The sequence below is a fragment of the Hyperolius riggenbachi genome, unplaced genomic scaffold, assembly GCF_040937935.1.
Source record: "Hyperolius riggenbachi isolate aHypRig1 unplaced genomic scaffold, aHypRig1.pri scaffold_168, whole genome shotgun sequence".
Taxonomy (NCBI): domain Eukaryota; kingdom Metazoa; phylum Chordata; class Amphibia; order Anura; family Hyperoliidae; genus Hyperolius; species Hyperolius riggenbachi.
This window is the reverse complement of record NW_027152379.1, coordinates 179,576-188,730: the sequence shown is the minus strand read 5'-3', so window position 1 is coordinate 188,730 and position 9,155 is coordinate 179,576.

Here is a 9,155-nt window from a genome sequence, read left to right as displayed (position 1 = left end):
TAGCTTGCAATCTCACACTACTAAATGATGGCGTAGGCCTCTTAACTACCTGGGGGCCAAAGCAAGTTTCAATCTACGGCGAGCAGGGAATGCGGTGTTCCTGACCGGACATAAACTATGTACCATTCACCGCGCGCCCCCGCCCGTCCACGTTGCTTGGTCCGCTCTGCCCCTGCCACAATGTGATGGCCTGCCGCCTATATGACAGCAGACCACTGAGCTGGGCAGGAGCCCTTTTCATTGGCTCCTTGCCCTGTCATTACTATAAGCCGTTCCCATTGGCTTACATGGAATGACAGGGTCATGAGGCAATGAAAGCGCCTCCCACCCGGCGCACAGCGCTCTGCCATCATAGCGACGGCAGAGAGAGCTGCCTGCAGCGGGGACAGAGTGGCGTGTCCACCGGGAGCAATGTTCACTTTTGGCTATTTGTCGGGAAGCAGAGGCTTGGTGGACCACCACCCTATGGTCCTTACCGGGGCAGAGGGTGCTGGTCCAGAAAGGGTTAAACAACAATCACAACCTAAACAAATACAATCACTTCCAAGAATTTCTCAGGGGTAACACATGATATTTTTTGTTCAGCTGCCCATTCACTAGCCCTTTTGCCCGCAGATCAACAGCAGAATCGATCACTCATCTAATCTGTTGTCACATCCTTCATGCTACACGAGAAATGTACATTGATTTTGACCCAAAATAGATAGTTCAGGTGGATGGCGGCGTGTGGCAAAATTACATCAATCGCCCGCAGGAAGGGATGGAGTCACTAGCGGCATTACACTGCCTGACGCTATTGAGGCAAAATACATTACCTGCTCCACCAGCCCCACTGCCCCCGGTCAACGCTGCTCCCTCTCTGATCTCGTCTCCAGCATGCTGCACTTCTTCCTGGCCGACAGCAACTGTAATCAGTAGAGGGCGATGTAAGGTTTACACTTCCTGCCGGGCAAGAAGAAGAGAAGCATGCCGGACACCAGAGGGGAGACGGAAAACACAGCAGAGACTGCGAAGTGGCGCCAACTGGAGCAGGTAATACATGCGGGCCTGGCGGCCACAGCAGCAGCACAGATTGGGAACGGTTTCAGGCTGAAATCCGGTGAAAGTGTTTGCAGTAAAGGCAGCCATACGATCCCTCTCAGATCCAAATGTGTCAGAGAGGGATTATCTGTTTTTCTAAAATGCGGGACAAAATAGGGTATGGCCACCTTAACCAAACACCATCAAACAAAATGATAGGGTACATGGTGGTTACATTAGAGCTGTATTGAGAAACTTAGCATGGGGTGTACTTACCTCACCTGTAGGAAACATCCACAGCCTATTGAGCATCCCCCCCCCCTCCATCCCACGGCAGCTGACACTATCCTCCCACACCACCACCAATTTCAATATGTACCAAGCATGCTCAAGTGCACCCACAGTACCAATTATCTGCATGCAAAAAGAGACAAAAAGCATCTCCATCCGTCAGCTCCACTGCGCACACGCAAGTGGGCTGCGCAGTACAGATAACCACATGGCAAAAGGCTATTGACACCAATGTCCATCCGAAGAGGTACCACAGCTCCCCCAATGGAACATATAGTACCATTGTTGGATGTAACTTTGTGCCCTGCACAAAGGGCCCTTTTCCACTAGTGCCTTTGCGCTACATGAATAGAAGAATCGCAAACCACTAGCCATTTTACAATCGCTATGCTTTGATTAACATTGGAATTGCGGTTGGTTATTGCCACTACCGGAATTTTTGTTTCCCTCAAACCCAATTCCACGGCGGAGCACTATTTCCACCTATTTGGGTATGCAGTACAGCATAGCTAAATTCTGAACGCAATTGCCGGAAGTTGCCTGCACTTTAGCCACTCAGCAATCGCTCCCGTTCAGCATGAACGCTAGTGACTGCTAGTGGAAAAGGGCCCTAAGAGCGCCATGGGACACAGATTGGAAAAAATAAAACATTGGGTTGTGCCCTTGGCTGTGTGAAGCCACAACATCCTTGATCCTTTGGTCATTGCAATGTTGTGGGTTTGCACAGCTAAGGGCACAACCTATTGGTTTTTGAGTTAATTCCTCACCAGCCACATACTCCACCCCCCCCTTCCTTTGGGGCCAGCCATTTTTGCAGTGGGGGGGGGGCCCGTTTGGGGGGGCAGGCAGCTGGATCCCCTCTGTGGTGTGCTGCCCTATGTGTCCCTCCCCTTTAGACCAATGTCCCCCCTTTACGGAAACACCCATCACCAGAGGCAGGACAAGGTCCTCCAGCACCCAAGCCTGAGACACCAAAGTGCAGCCCTCCATCCCTGCCACCCCAGACATCACACACTGATTGCTATTAGACTAAGAGACACCACAGGGCCCACAACCTCCCCAACACCTTAATATCTCGTTATCTGGCTTGCAGTCACTGCCATGTATCCCCTTTTCTGATTTCTTTCTGCTTCAAACACAATTTTGAATGACAGATTAATGAATTCAGCGCCCCCTCCTACACTGCGCCCTGAGGCTGTAGGTAGCCTCTCCAGCCTATGGCTCGGCCCTGGCCTGGCCATCACTCACCTTCCAGCCTCCAGCGATGAACCACAGTAGCCACCTCTTCTCCAACCACCACCTAGGCTTCAAATGACAATCACGTTGGGTTTGCCCCTAATGACGTCATCAAGGCCAGAACCAGCCATGATGTCAGACAGAGTGGGGATGGTGGCCGGACCGGTGGCAACCACCAGTCTGCGCTGGGACAGCAGGGATGTGCGTGGATCCTCTGCTTTTACCCCCTATGTCCACACCTGTCACTGGCATCACACTACAATGTGATGTCGATTGTATTGCTCAGCACCCATACGCGATGGCTGTTAATCACTGAGGGGAGATGGTAGGTGTCATGATAGCGTAATCTCCCCTCTCCGGTGCACACAATGATGTGGGGACAGTTCAGTGGCGCCAACGTTGATTCCACATCCACTCAGAACAGTATCACCACCTGCTGGATGTTGATTCTACGTTGGTGGGACAAAAGCGGAAACGCATTATATGTGTTGTAGTCTGTTGACAAGACATATGATGAAACTCAGCCATGGGAAAGTTCAACAATCCAAAAATCAAACAGTTTGGATGGCCCTTCAACATCACCCCCTCGATAAGCATGCATAAGATGACATTCATTAGTCACATCTTGCACGTTTGTGTATATTAAGTGCATGCAATTGACTCCAACCACATTATCCACACAAATCTCGCCAGGCCACCTATTACAACTGTTTAGTGTTGCACAAAACAAAATATGCTATCCACAATATTACTCTTAATGTCCCTTTATTTACATGATTTCCTGGGACAAATAAAACTCACCAGTAGTTTCTGAAGCATGTGTTGCCATCGGAACCCCTGCTATTTCCTCAACCACTACAGCATCAACAGCAGACACATCACCTACAGACAATTGTAATTGAAAAAAAAAATTATATCAACAAAGGTGTCCAGCATATCCCAGTCTACAAGTAAGTAGCCTTACATCTTTTCAATAACACATCAAACTCACCAGTAGTGTAGTCTGCATCAGATTGGGCCCCAGATAGTGAGATGTCACTCACTGCAGCATCAGTTCCCACATCCGCAACATCACCTAGACAAAAGTGTCATAGTTAAAAAGGGTGACAAAAAATGTATGCAGCACATCTGCCTTCAGACCTTTCCATTTGCATCTCGTTCAACAACACATCAAACTCACCAGTAGTGTCGCCTGCATCAGTTTCCTCTGATATCGCATGGACGATGTCACTGACTTCAGCATCACCAGAAACCACAGACACAACATTACCTACAAGAGTGTCAGTTAGAACATTATCAATGTAACAATAGTACACTTCCTGTCCACTAAACTACTCCCGGAAACAGACAACATAATAATCAATTACCATCTTCTGAACTTTCGGAGCTTGGCACCTGTGCATCATAGCCCCCCCTGATGCCATGCAGGGCCTCCGTCTGCAACAAAGGCTCCACTACTCGCTCATAATCAGTAAATTCAACAGAGCGTGCTGGGCCACCACCTGTACCAAGACTACAATAATAAAGGGATACAACAATTAAACAAATGACAACTCAAAAATAAAAAAACAAAATTTGCATTAACATTTTTAAACAGATGCAAACAAATACATTTGCTTCACTAGCCTGCTAATCGTGTCTCGTGCATGTTTCATAGTGGTTATTGTATGAAACTTTCAAACACATGTTCTGAATGACAATCCAGGACACATACTGATTATGGATTTGCAGTGTGCGATTCACACACTACTGCAGCCTAACTGTTCAGCATAAGAAATAAAAATCTACTAGTGCGGATGATGGTGGCTACAACAGGACACCTGTAGGCCAAGTGGCCAAATGCACATGCTACCTCGGCACCCCCTATTGAGACAGCACTATCATACAGGTTTATTTCGGGGGTATGTTCATTTTTCAACAATAGAAGCAGGACACCAGTCCAGGTAATGCATGTGTACAATACTTTTAATAAAACAGGAAGCACATTACAAAAAAAATAAATAAATAAATAACATACACCCAAAGAAAATTGTTAAAACAAATTTTAACAAAAAAAAAAAAAAAAAAAAAAAAAAAAAAAACACCTTACTCAGGGGCTAATGTGTACAACTACAACATCATCAGCAGCAGAGCAAGCCAAGTTCAAATACCTTCAAATCTACACATACGGGCCACTACACATCTCTCACACTTCAGCTGTCCTTTCAAGGAAAACTGCACAGAAGGTTAAAATGGTAAGGGCTCATTTCCAACGTTGCAGTGGGGAATTGTCTGGATTTGGCCACACAGAAAAATCGCAGGCAGATGCCTTTCCACATGCGGCTATGGCTGCTCTTTTGCATGTGATTTTGCATGGCTAAGAATCAGGCAAATGTAACCTACCTGGGTACATTTCCATACCATTACAGGGGAAATCGCCGTGAAAAAAATGCATGCCACAGCCGCATGACATTTCCCTATTAAAAGGATTCTGGCCTATTTGGCCTTACTCCAGCCACACGCAAATTTCCATGCACAACTAAACGCACACGTGCAAACAATCCCATGCACTTTTATTGGCTATGCAAATCCGCATGTGGTGCACGCATGTGGATTCTCTACTATAGTGGACACGACCCCTAAAAAGGTTAGAATTGTGAAATGTCACAATTACACCATGAGGCCAGGACCCCACTTCAAAATGCACTTGCTAATCGCAATAGTTAAGTTTTTGGACAATCATTTTGAAAGTCAATTCATGAGCATTTTCAGGACGCTTGTTACAAACTATATCAATTTGCCAGAAGTTGGGTAGCGATTAGCAATTTGCATTTTAAAGTGTGATTGTTCCTTTCAATTAATTGAAATTGGTAGTGTGCAGTATCTTTGAAACACAAGCAAAATCCATCCTTCCAGGTTTTAATTAGCAATTACCATCCGATTTCTAGACTTTACATTGAAACTGGACGCTCCAAAAATGCTGCATGCCCTGCCTTTTCAATTTCTGAAAGTGCAATTGCTCCAGTAGAATTTTCACCATCCATTTACATTTGCTGTGCGTTTTGGCAAAACGCAAGCGTTCTCAATTCAACAAGAAATGCAGACAAAAAAACCTCTTCTGGGTGGCCTCTTTGCCACTATGAAATGCCATTGCGTTTCCATTTCCACTATGCAATTGCGATTGAGCTACTATACTCATTATAGTACAGCTCAATCACATACAAAACGCGGCAGGACAACGATTGTGCTTTTTCCACAATCGCATCGCAATCGGATCGCACTAATGGAAATTGCTGCTGCAGTTTCCATTACTTTAATGTACCTTGCAATTTGCAATCAGAAGCAAATTGCAAATCGCAGCCTAGTGGCAAAAAGCCTTAGGGCCTTTTTCCACTAGCCTGCGATTTGCTTCTGATCGCAAATCGCAAGGTACCTGAAACTAATGGAAACTGCAGCAGCTATTTCCATTAGTGCGATGCGATTGCGATTTTGGTAAAAGCACAATCGTCGTCCTGCCGCGTTTTGTATGCGGTTGAGCTATACTATAATGAGTATAGTAGCTCAATCGCAATCGCATAGTGGAAATTGAAACGCAATTGCGATCAAGATCGGAATCGCTATTGCAATTGCATTTCATAGTGGAAAAGAGCCCTTAGTAAGCCCTATTTTGACCACATTTTTTTTCCCGCTTTACAAACACACACACACATTTGTTAACAAGCCACAGCCACTGATAATGTATGGGCCAACTTCCACTGGAGCAATTGCAACACAGAACACTGCAGGCGCAGCACATGCAGCATTAAAAAACCTTCACACTTCAATGTTAAGTAGTTAATGTAAACCTGCACAGAGCAATATAGATAGTGTTTGAGCGTTCCTGCAGACTGTAACAAAATATACATGCTTTTAAAGGACCAAACACACTTGAAAAAGCTAATTGCTTAACAACCACTTGCAAAAACATCCACTTTTTAGTATGGCTCAGCAAAAACATTCATGACATTGCTTTACTAATGGCATACAAAATGCAAGCAATTGCAATTACTTAAAGCATTTTGCAGTGCCTTCAAACCCTAGAGGGCTTGAACCCACAGGAGTGCTTTTGGCAGCACCGCAATATGCTAGCACTTTGCAAAAACGGTGGGCTAATGTTAATGGATGGGGCACCTTCCACAGGAGCGTTTGCCTTTCCCGCCAACGCTAACGCAGGACGTGCAGCATTTTGGGAGCGTTAGCGCTTCAATGCAAAGTATTGAAACGCTAGCGGAAAAGCTCAGCACAAACTACACTGAGCAGTTTTGAGAGCGTTTTGCCATTCACCACAATAACAAAATTAAACATAATTCTCAGGAAAAATCAGGATAAAAACGCGTACAGCAAAACGCTCCGCAACCGCTGAGCAACAAAATACAATGTTGAACAAGGCTACCCAAAAATGTACATGAATCCGCTTGCAAAACGCTCAGACAAAACGCTAGTGGTTGCGTTTTGCCTTTGCTGATTTCAGTGGGTTACAGGCCTTAGAGACTGTTTATGTCCAAACTTTATGCTAATATATTAACACTCACAGCAGGAACAAGCATGCAGCTACTCAACACACAAAACAATCACACACATGCATGCATGCATGCTGGTTCTGCCCATGAAGACACAAGCATTGAAACCATACAACAAACAAAGTAAATGGACCACATGGCATTCAGTGAGTTATCAATCTAGCCATGTGTAGTTATCAATTGTATGTAGTATAAGGCCACATACACACATCAGACCATAGTCTTTGGAAAATGAAAGATCTCAGACCAATCTTACCACCCTTCATGTAGTATGAGAGCCATACTCTACACAGTCTTTTCTATGGAGCTGAACTCCACATCAGAAAAAAATCTTTGCAAGATGCTGCACACACAGATGCTGTACAGACACAAAAGATCAGTATCTGCAAAAGATCTGTTCCTGCCAAAAATCCATTCCTGCAAATTGCATTCATAGTCTATGAGATCTGCAGATCATCATACACACATGATTTAACTGACATTCATCTGCAGATCCGCAGATCTGAAAATCCATCCTGGTGGATCTGATCTGCAGATGAATGTCAGTTAAATCATGTGTGTATGATGATCTGCAGATCTCATAGACTATCATTGCAATTTGCAGGAATGGATTTTTGGCAGGAACAGATATTTTGCAGCTACTGATCTTTTGTGCCTGTACAGCATCTGTGTGTGCAGCATCTTGCCAAGATTTTTTCCTGATGTGGAGTTCAGCTCCATAGAAAAGACTATGGGTATCATTCATAAAGCATTTCCGCATGCGGAAATGCTAAAAACAGCTGACTTTACCGACCACTCGGCAAAGTCAGCATTCATAAAGGCTCTTTCCGCATGAAAAAAAGACATACCGAGCAGAGTGATAAATCACTGCCTTGTGCGGTGATTAACGGAACAAATGTAGCAAAATGTTAATTCATAAAGAATACCGCCAGCGGTGTCAGGTCGGAAAGTCCCGCTCCCTCTGATGTGGCGATACCAATGCAAGTGAATGGAGACACACAGACCTCCCAGGCAGCTGCAGCAGAGCGGAACACGGAGAAATGTATCAACTCGGCAGCTTCCGTGTCTCCGCCTGCCTACCGCCAGCCTAGTTCGGGGAATCTCCGCACTGCCACCGCACCTACACACTTCTTTATGAATGCCCACCCAGAAGTCTAAAGTACCGGTTGCGGAGAAGAACGGTGTTTTCCCGCACTACCGACAGCCTCTTTATGAATGATACCCTATGTAGAGTATGGCTCTCATACTACAGGAAGGGTGGTAAGATTGGTCTGTGATCTTTCATTTTCCAAAGACTACAGTCTGATGTGTGTATGTGGCCTTAGGAAACTGACTAAATAAAGATTTCACAGTATTGTTGTGATTTTACACTTATAATACATATAAATCGTAAGATTGCATCAACATAAATGCCACCATAAACAAACATTGGTTAAGCAAAAAAAAAAAAAAAAACATTTACATCCAAACAATTGACTTGCACATTTGTATTGTTTTGCACATGCATTTTGTCAGAACATTCATTTTCGTACAAACAACAATTTAAACACGCGTACTGCTGCTGCTTGCTCAACTTCTTGCGCAAACGCAATTTTATGTCAGCAAAGCGTTTGCGACACTGCTGTTCAGTCCGAGGCCGTTGATCTACGTCGCTCACACTGCGTGAAATCCTGCGCCACATTCTTGTTCATGAGGCCACATCTGTCTTTTTCGACAGGCTCCCATATAACTGGGGAAAATATAATGCCACCTCCTCACAAAGAACCAGGTTCTCAGCCTCAGAAAAGCGCACCCCCTTTTACGGGCTTCTTCGGCAGCTGATGCCTGCTGCGAGGCCCTTTGAGTAGAGGACGTCCCAGGACGGGGACTATCGGTGCGGTGGCGTTGTCTGCCTCCTCTCGGACTCTGGCTGGGACTCCGGCGAGAATGGGGGCTGCGACTGCGGCTGCGGCTACCACCATACTCATGGCCATGGCTGGATTCACGACTCTGTAATCGTCCACTGCGCCTATATCCAGTTGTGGGTGACTGCGCAGCTGCATGGACACGTGCGCTACGACGAACCTCCTG